Source organism: Nerophis ophidion, linkage group LG15 (genome assembly GCF_033978795.1).
Source record: "Nerophis ophidion isolate RoL-2023_Sa linkage group LG15, RoL_Noph_v1.0, whole genome shotgun sequence".
In the NCBI taxonomy this organism is placed as follows: domain Eukaryota; kingdom Metazoa; phylum Chordata; class Actinopteri; order Syngnathiformes; family Syngnathidae; genus Nerophis; species Nerophis ophidion.
The window spans coordinates 2,930,421-2,941,995 of NC_084625.1; the positions used below are offsets into that span (position 1 = coordinate 2,930,421).

Genomic DNA, 11,575 nt, shown 5'->3' on the forward strand with positions numbered 1-11,575 from the left:
GAGACATGACGGCAATGACGCTTGTCAGACCATGCGAGAAGGATGTTTCAATCCGATATTGATATCAGCGAAATACAAGTCATGAGAGAGAGCCAACAACAATTACTTCGTGAAAAATCATGATCCAAAAATTTATATTTTTTGAGCCCGAATATAAAGAGGATGAAAGATAAGTTTTAGAAGCCGAGTGATGGATTGCAAATATTAGCTCCTTTGGAATTTGATGCCTGCAACTTGTTTCAAAAAAGCTGGCACAAGTGGCAAAAAAGACCGATAAAGTTGAGGAATGCTCGTCAAAGAGAGATAGTGAGGAACCCACAGATCCCTTCCTCATCAACAACAATGCTAATCAAGCAGACTTTGTGAGACATGACGGCAATGACGCTTGTCAGACCATGCGAGAAGGATGTCTCAATCCGATATTGATATCAGCGAAATACAAGTCATGAGAGAGAGCCAACAAAAATTACTTCGTCAAAAATCATCATCCAAAAATTTATATTTTTGAGCCCGAACATAAAGAGGATGAGCGATAAGTTTTAGAAGCCGAGTGATGGATTGCAAATATTAGCTCATTTGGAATTTGATGCCTGGAACTTGTTTAAAAAAAGCTGGCACAAGTGGCAAAAAAGACCGATAAAGTTGAGGAATGCTTGTCAAAGAGAGAGAGTGAGGAACCCACAGATCCCTTCCTCATCAACAACAATGCTAATCAAGCAGACTTTGTGAGACATGACGCTTGGCGGACCACGCGAGAAGGATGTCTCAATCCGATATTGATATCAATTTGATACCAGTGAAATACAAGTCATGTGAGAAAGCCAACAAAAATTACTTCGTGAAAAATCATGATCCAAAAATGTATATTTTAGAGCCCGAATATAAAGAGGATGAGCGATAAGTTTTAGAAGCCGAGTGATGGATTGCAAATATTAGCTCATTTGGAATTTGATGCCTGCAACTTGTTTCGAAAAAGCTGGCAAAAGTGGCAAAAAAGACGGATAAAGTTGAGGAATGCTCGTCAAAGAGAGATACTGAGGAACCCACAGATCCCTTCCTCATCAACAACAATGCTAATCAAGCAGACTTTGTGAGACATGACGCTTGGCGGACCATGCGAGAAGGATGTCTCAATCTGATATTGATATCAATTTGATATCAGCGAAATACAAGACATGTGAGAGAGCCAACAAAAATTACTTCGTGAAAAATCATGATCCAAAAACATTTATTTTTGAGCCCGAACACAAAGAGGATGAGCGATAAGTTTTAGAAGCCGAGTGATGGATTGCAAATATTAGCTCCTTTGGAATTTGATGCCCGCAATTTGTTTCAAAAAAGCTGGCACAAGTGGCAAAAAAGACCGATAAAGTTGAGGAATGCTCGTCAAAGAGAGAGAGTGAGAAACCCACAGATCCCTTCCTCATCAACAACAATGCTAATCAAGCAGACTTTGTGAGACATGACGCTTGGCGGACCATGCGAGAAAGATGTCTCAATCCGATATTGATATCAATTTGATATCAGCGAAATACAAGTCAAGTGAGAGAGCCAACAAAAATTACTTCGTGAAAAATCATGATCCAAAAATTTATATTTTTGAGCCCGAACATAAAGAGGATGAGCGATAAGTTTTAGAAGCCGAGTGATGGATTGCAAATATTAGCTCATTTGGAATTTGATGCCCGCAATTTGTTTCGAAAAATCTGGCACAAGTGGCAAAAAAGACCGATAAAGTTGAGGAATGCTTATCAAATAGAGATAGTGAGGAACCCACAGATCCCTTCCTCATCAACAACAATGCTAATCAAGCAGACTTTGTGAGACATGCGGGCAATGACGCTTGTCGGACCATGCGAGAAGGATGTCTCAATCCGATATTGATATCAATTTGATATCAGCTAAATACAAGTCATGTGAGAGAGCCAACAAAAATTACTTCGTGAAAAATCATGATCCAAAAATTTATATTTTTGAGCCCGAATATAAAGAGGATGAGCGATAACTTTTAAAAGCCGAGTGATGGATTGCAAATATTAGCTCATTTGGAATTTGATGCCTGGGATAAAAAAAAAAACACTTCTACTTCCGGTTGAAAGCTCAGTTCTAACAGAAGGGCAATGCCGCACCTGCAGATAAGCGGTAGAAGATGGATGGCTGGATTATTACACAGAGAAAAAGTTGTATACACATGTGTTATACATCAGTCTCATAGTAATAACAGTTGTAAAGTTGCTTGGGCATTTTATAAGGACGCCTTGGTGCCGCCATTTTGAGACTCTAATGCATTGTGAATGGAGTGCAGCTTTTGTATTGAAGTGGGAATAGCAAACTCCCTGTTGATTTTAGTTGGGGGCGGTCAGTGTATGAAATATAGGTCTCAGTGAGACTTACATTGAGGTTTTTGTTTCATGTGTGTATGACAGTCCTGCAGAGAGTTAGAGGCAGTTTTGTCTGAGCAGGAAGACGCCATCTTGTGACGGCAGCGGTTATTTGCGGGCTCATAAAATCCAAACCGGGGTAGTAATTAAAACTCTTTCATCAACTTTTAATCAGAAGGGTTCAATCTCTCTTCTGTGTTTATTTGAAGCCGAAACGACAAACGGCCTCAGAGGAGATAATGTTTGATAAAAAGGGAAACATTTTTTTAGCCAACTCTTGTATTGAAGGGGGGATTGCAAACTTCCTGTTGATTTTAGTTGGGGGCGGTCAGTGTATGAAATATAGGTCTCAGTGAGACCTACATTGAGGTTTTTGTTTCATGTGTGTATGACAGTCCTGCAGAGAGTTAGAGGCAGTTTTGTCTGAGCAGGAAGCCGCCATCTTGTGACGGCAGCGGTTATTTGCGGGCTCATAAAATCCAAACCGGGGTAGTAATTAAAACTCTTTCATCAACTTTTAATCAGAAGGGTTCAATCTCTCTTCTGTGTTTATTTGAAGCCGAAACGACAAACGGCCTCAGAGGAGATAATGTTTGATAAAAAGCGAAGAAAATTTTTTTGCCAACTTTTGTATTGAAGGGGGGATTGCAAACTTCCTGTTGATTTTAGCTGGGGGGTGTCAGTCTATGACAGGGGTCAGCAACCTTTTTGAAAGCAAGAGCTACTTTTTCGCTACTGATTAATGCAAAGGGCTACCAGTTTGATACACACTTAAATAAATTGCCAGAAATAGCCATTTTGCTCAATTTACGTTTAACTCTATGTTATTATTAATCATTAATGATATTTATCTTTGTGGAAAAACTGGTCATCTTAATGACTTCTCACATTTAATATATATAAAACAGATAAATATTTTTATAAATATATTTTGACTCTTTTAAAATTCAAAATTCAACCAAAAAAAAGGAGAAAAACTAGCTCATTCGAAAAAAAAATGTAAAAATAAAAAAATTATGGAACATAATTAGTAATTTTTCCTGATTAACATTAATTTTAAAATTTTGATGACATGTTTTAAATAGGTTAAAATCCAATCTGCACTTTGTTAGAATATATAACAAATTGGACCAAGTTATATTTCTAACAAAGACATTTTTTATTTTTTATTTTAATCATAAAAAGTTTGAAGAAATATTTCACAAATATTCTTTGTCAAAAAAAACAGAAGCTAAAATGAAGAATTAAATTAAAATGTATGTATTATTTTTTACAATAAAACTAATAAATTTACTTGAACATTGATTTAAATTGTCAGGAAAGAAGAGGAAGGAATTTAAAAGGTAAAAAGGTATATGTGTTTAAAAATCCTACATTTTTTAGGGTGGATTTTTTTCTCTAAAATTGTCTTTCTGAAAGTTTTAAGAAGCGGTAAAAAAAAAAAAATGAATTTATTTAAACAAGTGAAGACTAAGTATTTAAAATATTTTCTTGGATTTTCAAATTCTATTTGTGTTTAAAAATCCTAAAAAACATTTTTAAGTTTGTATTTTTTGGCTAAAATTGTCTTTCTGAAAGTTATAAGAAGCAAAGTAAAAAAAAAAATGAATTTATTTAAACAAGTGAAGACCAAGTCTTTCAAATATTTTCTTGGATTTTCAAATTCTATTTGAGTTTTGTCTCTCTTAGAATTAAAAATGTCCAGCAAAGCGAGACCAGCTTGCTAGTAAATAAATACAATTTAAAAAATCGAGGCAGCTCACTGGTAAGTGCTGCTATTTGAGCTATTTTTAGAACAGGCCGGCGGGCGACTCATCTGGTCCTTACGGGCGACCTGGTGCCCGCGGGCACCGTGTTGGTGACCCCCTGGTGTATGAAATATAGGTCTAACTGAGACCTTCATAGAGGTTTTTGTTTCATGTTTCTACGACATTCCTACTCTAAGTTAGAAGCAGTTTTTTCAGTGTTTTCTTCCTAGGGGGCGCCAAAGCGCAATTTTTGAGCTTTTTTTTTTTTTATTATTAGAATTTTTGCCAGTCCTGATGTGTGTGCCAAGTTTGGTGAGTTTTGAAGCATTTTGAGGGGGTCAAATTACAGCTCAAAGAGGCAAAAATAGCATTTTTTGCGAAAATTTTGCTTTGAAGGGGTTTTTACCAACTTCCTGTTGATTTTTGCTATAGAAGTTTAAATTGCGAAATGTAGGTCTAAGTCAGACCTACATAGAGGTTTTTGTTTCATGTCTATACGACATTCCTAATGGAAGTTACAAGCAGTCTTTTTTTTTTCCTAGGGGGCGCTAGAGCGCATTTTTGATTTTTGGGGTTTGGTTTTTTTATTATGTGGCAATTTTCGCCAGTTCTGATGTGTGTGAAATTTGGTGAGTTTTGAAGAATGTTCAGGAGGTCAAATTACAGTTCAAAGAGGCGTCGGAATAATAATAAATAAAGAATAATAAAACGCACGAAAAACAATAGGTCCTTTGGCCATGCGGGCCCTAATAATAATAACAAAACGCTAAAAATTCAAAAGGGTCCTCTGTCCCAAAGGGACATCGGTCCCTAATAAGGGCGTCGGCGGAGAAAAACCCACAAATTACCCACACCGATTTATAAGTCGCAGGGTTCGAAGCGTAGGGAAAAAAAGTAGCGGCTAGAGTCCAGTCCATAGTGGATCTAACATAATAGTGAGAGTCCAGTCCATAGTGGATCTAACATAATAGTGAGAGTCCAGTCCATAGTGGATCTAACATAATAGTGAGAGTCCAGTCCATAGTGGATCTAACATAATAGTGTGAGAGTCCAGTCCATAGTGGATCTAACATAATAGTTTGAAAGTCCAGTCCATAGTGGATCTAACATAATAGTGTGAGTCCAGTCAATAGTGGATCTAACATAATAGTGAGAGTCCAGTCCATAGTGGATCTAACATAATAGTGAGAGTTTAGTCCATAGTGGATCTAACATAATAGTGTGAGAGTCCAGTCCATAGTGGATCTGACATAATAGTGTGAAAGTCCAGTCCATAGTGGATCCAACATAATAGTGGGAGAGTCCAGTCCCTAGTGGATCTAACATAATAGTGTGAGTCCAGTCCATAGTGGATCTAACATAATAGTGAGAGTCCAGTCCATAGTGGATCCAACATAATAGTGGGAGAGTCCAGTCCCTAGTGGATCTAACATAATAGTGTGAGAGTCCAGTCCATAGTGGATTTAACATAATAGTGAGAGTCCAGTCCATAGAGGATCTAACATAATAGTGAGAGTCCAGTCCATAGAGGATCTAACATAATAGTGAGAGTCCAGTCCATAGTGGATCTAACATAATAGTGGGATAGTCCAGTATGTATATAAATATATACAGTATATGCGTATCTTGTCCTAGTCAAAAGTCTAGTCTTGGTGTCAAATGTAAGTAAAATTCACTTTTGTTCTGCATTGGTGGACCTCAGTCTATAAAAAGCTCTCTGATCGTTCGGAGAAGCCAGTGATCCGACTTCTGGATCTCATTACTCCTCGACTAAGCGTCCAAACCTTTTCTGCCAGTGAGATACTCCAGAGCTCCTTGACGTTCTTAAGCACCGCTGAAATTTGAAAATGACATTCAGTGACTTTTTAGGAAGAGCAGATACAAGACAAACATCTGTCTTCCATTGTCCACCCGGCTCCCGGGAGACGTAGGCAAGCCAGTCTTTGGACCCGTTGGTCCGAGCTTCTTCGGTTGCCACAGAGACCCAAACATTCCGGCGTCGACTGTCCTCGTGTTAGCAGAACCTCTGCCGCTTCCTGACATCATGGCGCGTCCCAGTCTTCCTCTGGCACGGCTCGCGGGGCTGAAAGAAGAAACAGATGACGCTAACGTCTGCCAAGGAGATGTCTGACCGTGAAGATGGATCTGAACATTTCCTCGGAGGAAAGAAAAAACCCAGAACACGAAAAATGCCGAACCAGGTGGACGACTTTACGTTTTGATGTCGTCAACAATGTTGGACACGCAGGAAGATCCCGTCCGTGGTTTCTTGGCGCGGGACTGTACCCTACGTGATCCAGGGTCTGTGGTTTGGAGAGTCTCAGAGGATGACGTCGGCCTTCTTTGGTGGCTGCCTTTGCATTTGTTCGAGTCAAGTCACATATCCCAGACCCTTTCTGCCCGAGACGCCACGGTAAAAGAATCACTTTTTCATTTTTGTCCCCGACCCTTTGATCGTGCTGAGAGTTTGCAGAGACTTTCCTCAGATCAATGGAAGGTTCTGCATCCCCCAGTCAGTCCGTCTCCTGCAAGCTTCCTCTTCTCCACGTCATCCTCTCCCCAACTCATGTCGGTCCCACTTTCATTGGGTTAGGGTGTGTTCCAGTCCGCATCAGACAAGCCAAAGGGTTCCGCAACGTGGTGTTTACTCCCAAGACCAAAGTACTTTCGCAAGCGTAGCGAGCAAACTTTTAATTAAGTCCTGTGGACATGTCCACGCGTACTTACTAATTCCAAAGAAATGTCTTTAGACCTCATAAGAACTCATTGGCAGACCTGCACCAAAGCAACAGGTGGTGCTAAAACCTCCGACACCAGCAGTCCTGCAGAGTTCTTACTTGTACCAAGCTCTAGAGCCAGTAAACAACTTAGGTCTTGTTCACACTGCAGGTCAACTTTATCGGATTTATTTCATGTCACTAGCTGAGCTTCCGTTAAAGTTATATTTCCAAAAGTTCGACAAAAGGGTCATGTCATGAGATCTCACCCCCCAAGACTCCACTTTAAGGAAGATATTGCAGCCACTCCTCCGTGATGTCAATAGAAGACCAAGGCAACGGGTCTTAGCTCAAAGGCAAAGTCTTAACGTCCCCTTGGACATTGTCCAGGCCACCTCGCTACACCCGGCCGACTGATAGGAGACTTAGGGCCCCGTTAACATTGTCCGGGCAGGTGGGTCTCTCCGAGCCTGATGGTGGATCTCTATTGCCGGGAAGGGACAGCCTGGTGAAAACTGTGCCGCCTCGCTTCCTCCGGTCGACCAATCGGAGACTTACGGCCCTGTTAACATTGTTCGGGCCTGTGGGTTGGCCCCGATTGCAGAGAAGAAACCAGCGTGGGGGCCCGGTCCGGCTGTACAGCCTCGCACGTCCCAGCCGACCGATCGGGGACTTACAGCCCCGTTAATTGTTGTCCGGGCATGTGGGTCTCTCCGAGCTTGCAGGTCGGCCTCTATTGCCCAGTAAGGTACTCGCGAAAGGGTCCGGTGTGGCGTTGACACCTCGCTCCCATCGGTTGACCGATAGGAGACTTACCACCCCATTAACATTGTCTGGGCATGTGGGTCTCTCCGAGCCTGATGGTCGGTCTCTATTGCCGGGAAGGGACCCGCGAAACAGCCCGGTGAAACTGTGCCGCCTCGCTTCCTCCGGTCGACCAATTGGAGACTTACGGCGACGTTAACACTGTTCGGGTTTGGCTTTGATTGCAGAGAAGAAACACGCGAGGCGGTCCGGTCTGGCGGTGCACCCTACCACGCCCCAGCCGACCTATCGGGGACTTACAGCCCCGTTAACCGTTGCCCGGGAATGTGGGTCTCTCTGAGCCTGCAGATCGGCCTCTATTGCCGGGAAAGGGCCCGGTGCAGCAGTGCCACCTCGCTCTCATCGGTTGACCGATCGGAGACTTAGGACCCCGTTAACATTGTCTGGGTATGTGGGTCTCTCCGAGTCTGCGGGTCAGCGTCTATTGCAGGTAAGAAACCTGCGAGGCGGCCGGGTCTGGCAGTGCCACCTCACACACCCCAGTGGACTGGGCCACCTCGCAATAGAGGCCAACCCACGGACCCGAACAATGTTAACGGTGCAGTAAGTCTCCAATTGGTCGGCTGGGGGAAGCTGGGGAGGATTGGAAAGTTGCATGACACCAAAATGTCTGCAATAACACCGGAAAAAGTTGTTAGTTTGTTGCTAGTAGCTGTTTGTACAAAAAAAGACCACCAAGAGCATTGGAGAGTCGCTAAGACACAAAAAAGTCTGCAATAACACCCGAAAAAGTCGTTAGTTTGTCTCTAGTACCTGTTTAGGATTGGATAGTCGCCAAGAAACAAAAAAGTCTGCAATAACACCAGGAAAAGTTGTTAATTTGTCGCTAGTAGCTTTTTAGGATTTGATAGTCACAAAGACCCAAAAAAGTCTGCAATAACACCGGAAAAAGTTGTTAGTTTGTTGCTAGTAGCTGTTTATAAAAAAAAATTTAAAAATGATCACCAAGAGGATTGGAAAGTCGCCAAGAAACAAAAATGTCTGCAATAACACCAGGAAAAGTCTTAATTTGTTGCTAGTAGCTGTTTAGGATTGGATAGTCACCAGGACCCAAAAAAGTCTGCAATAACACCGCAAAACGTTGTTATGAATTGATTAACGTGGACCCCGACTTAAACAAGTTGAAAAACTTATTGGGGTGTTAGCATTTAGTGGTCAAATGTACAGAATATGTACTGTACTGTGCAATCTACTAATAAAAGTATCAATCAATCAATCAAAAGTTTGTCGTTAGAAGCTTTTTATTAAAGAAAAAAAGAGATCACCAAGACGATTGGAAAGACGCCAAGACACAAAAATGTCAGCAATAACACCGGAAAAAGTCATTAGTTTGTCTCTAGTAGCTGTTTAGGATTGGATTGTCACCAAGAAACAAAAACGTCTGCAATAACACCGGGAAAAGTCTTCATTTGTTGTTAGTAGCTGTTTAGGATTGGATAGTCGCCGAGAAACAAAAAAAGTCTGCAATAACACCAGGAAAAGTTGTTAATTTGTCTCTAGTAGCTGTTTAGGATTGGATAGTCACCAAGATCCAAAAAAGTCTGCAATAACACCGGAAAATATTGTTTGTTTGTCGTTAGTAGCTGTTTATTAAAAAAATAAAAAAAAGATCACCAAGAGGATTGAAAAGACGCCAAGACACAAAAATTACAGCAATAACACCGGAAATAGTCGTTAGTTTGTCTCTAGTAGCTGTTTAGGATTGGATAGTCACCAAGACACAAAAAAGTCTGCAATAACACCGGAAAATATTGTTTAATTGTCGTTAGTAGCTGTTTATAAAAAAGGATCACCAAGAGGATTGTAAAGTTTCCAAGAAACAAAAATGTCTGCAATAACACCATTAAAAGTTGTTAATTTTATCGCTAGTAACTGTTAAAGATTGGATAGTCACCAAGACAAAAAAAAGTCTGCAATAAAACCAGAAAATGTTGTTAGTTTGTTGCTGGTAGCTGTTTATACAAAAAAAAAAAGGATCACCAAGAGGATTGGAAAGTCACCAAGACACAAAAATGTCTGTAATAACACCGGAAAACGTTGTTAGTTTGTCGTTAGAAGCTGTTTATTAATTTGTCGCTAGTAGCTGTTTAGGATTGGATAGTCACCAGGACACAAAAAAGTCTGCAATAACACCGGGAAAAGTTGTTAGTTTGTCGATAGTAGCTGTTTTAGATTGGATAGTCACCAAGATCCAAAAAAGTCTGCAATAACACCGGAAATAGTCGTTACTTTGTCTCTAGTAGCTGTTTAGGATTGGATAGTCGCCAAGAAACAAAAAAGTCTGCAATAACACCAGGAAAAGTTGTTAATTTGTCGCTAGTAGCTGTTTAGGAAAAAAAAAAGGATTGGAAAGTCGCCAAGACACAAAAATGACAGCAATAACACCGGAAATAGTCGTTAGTTTGTCTCTAGTAGCTGTTTAGGATTGGATAGTCACCAAGACACAAAAAAGTCTGCAATAACACCAGGAAAAGTCTTCATTTGTAGCTAGAAGATGTTTAGGATTGGATAGTCGCCAAGAAACAAAAAAGTCTACAATAACACCAGGAAAAGTTGTTAATTTGTCGCTAGTAGCTGTTTAGGAAAAAAAAAAAGGATTGGAAAGTCGCCAAGACACAAAAATGACAGCAATAACACCGGAAATAGTCGTTACTTTGTCTCTAGTAGCTGTTTAGGATTGGATAGTCACCAAAACACAAAAAAGTCTGCAATAACACCGGAAAATATTGTTTGTTTGTCGTTAGTAGCTGTTTATAAAAAAGGATCACCAAGAGGATTGGAAAGTTTCCAAGAAACAAAAAAGTCTGCAATAACACCATTAAAAGTTGTTCATTTTATCGCTAGTAGCTGTTAAAGATTGGATAGTCACCAAGACAAAAAAAAAGTCTGCAATAACACAAGAAAATGTTGTTAGTTTGTTGCTGGTAGCTGTTTATTTAAAAAAAAAGATCACCAAGAGGATTGGAAAGTCACCAGGACACAAAAAAGTCTGCAATAACACCGGAAAAAGTTGTTAGTTTGTCGTTAGTAGCTGTTTTGGATTGGATAGTCACCAGGACACAAAAACGTCTGCAATAACACCGGAAAAAGTTGTTAGTTTGTCGCTAGTAGCTGTTAATAAAAAAAAAATTAAAAAAAAAGATCACCAAGAGGATTGGAAAGTCGCCAAGACACAAAAATGTCCGCAATAACACCAGGAAAAGTCTTAATTTGTAGCTAGAAGCTGTTTAGGATTGGATAGTCGCCAAGAAACAGAAAAGTCTACAATAACACCAGGAAAAGCTGTTAATTTGTCGCTAGTAGCTGTTTAGAAAAAAAAAAAAAAAAGATCACCAAGAGGATTGGAAAGTCGCCAAGAAACAAAAAAGTCTGCAATAACACCGGGAAAAGTCTTAGTTTGTAGCTAGTAGCTGTTTAGGATTGGATAGTCACCAAGAAACAAAAAAAGTCTGCAATAACACCAGGAAAAGTTGTTTATTTGTCGCTAGTAGCTGTTTAGGATTGGATAGTCACTAAGATCCAAAAAAGTCTCTAATAACACCGGAAAAAGTTGTTAGTTTGTCGCTAGTAGCTGTTTAGGAAAAAAAAAAAGGATTGGAAAGTCGCCAAGACACAAAAATGACAGCAATAACACCGGAAATAGTCGTTACTTTGTCTCTAGTAGCTGTTTAGGATTGGATAGTCACCAAGACACAAAAAAGTCTGCAATAACACCGGAAAATATTGTTTAATTGTCTTTAGTAGCTGTTTATAAAAAAGGATCACCAAGAGGATTGGAAAGTTTCCAAGAAACAAAAACACCATTAAAAGTTGTTCATTTTATCGCAAGTAGCTGTTAAAGATTGGATAGTCACCAAGACAAAAAAAAAGTCTGCAATAACACCAGAAAATGTTGTTAGTTTGT

General features: G+C 40.1%; 1 long non-coding RNA gene across 1 annotated transcript in view; it reads left to right on the top strand.

Annotated features, from left to right (window-relative positions):
• The window catches only part of LOC133569808 (uncharacterized), a 276,288-nt gene that overhangs the window by 223,060 nt on the left and 41,653 nt on the right, over positions 1 to 11,575 (top strand). The window lies entirely within an intron of this gene.